Here is a 334-nt window from a genome sequence, read left to right as displayed (position 1 = left end):
AATTTTCACACCTAAGGCAATAACGAACACTTCTAATAAGTGCAAGAGAGGTAAAGCAGAATAGCAGAGAAAGGGTGAAAAGAAAGACGCTGAAAGGGCAGCTGACATGCACTGACACTAAAAGAACAAAGCAGTGTGTGCCTTAAAAAAAAAAAAAAGGAGCCATGACTTTTTTTTCTTTCTTATTTTGGAAATATCGTGATTATTTCCGCGTGTCTTCTTGATTTTCTTTGATCTTACCTCAGGAACACAATACGCGTTTTCGGCGTAAGAAGAGGCAATTTTCCATTATGAATCTGAGATTCCATTTATATTTCGTAAATAAATGTATTGT

The sequence above is a fragment of the Penaeus monodon genome, chromosome 29 (genome assembly GCF_015228065.2).
Source record: "Penaeus monodon isolate SGIC_2016 chromosome 29, NSTDA_Pmon_1, whole genome shotgun sequence".
NCBI classification, from domain to species: domain Eukaryota; kingdom Metazoa; phylum Arthropoda; class Malacostraca; order Decapoda; family Penaeidae; genus Penaeus; species Penaeus monodon.
This window is presented reverse-complemented; position numbering follows the sequence as displayed.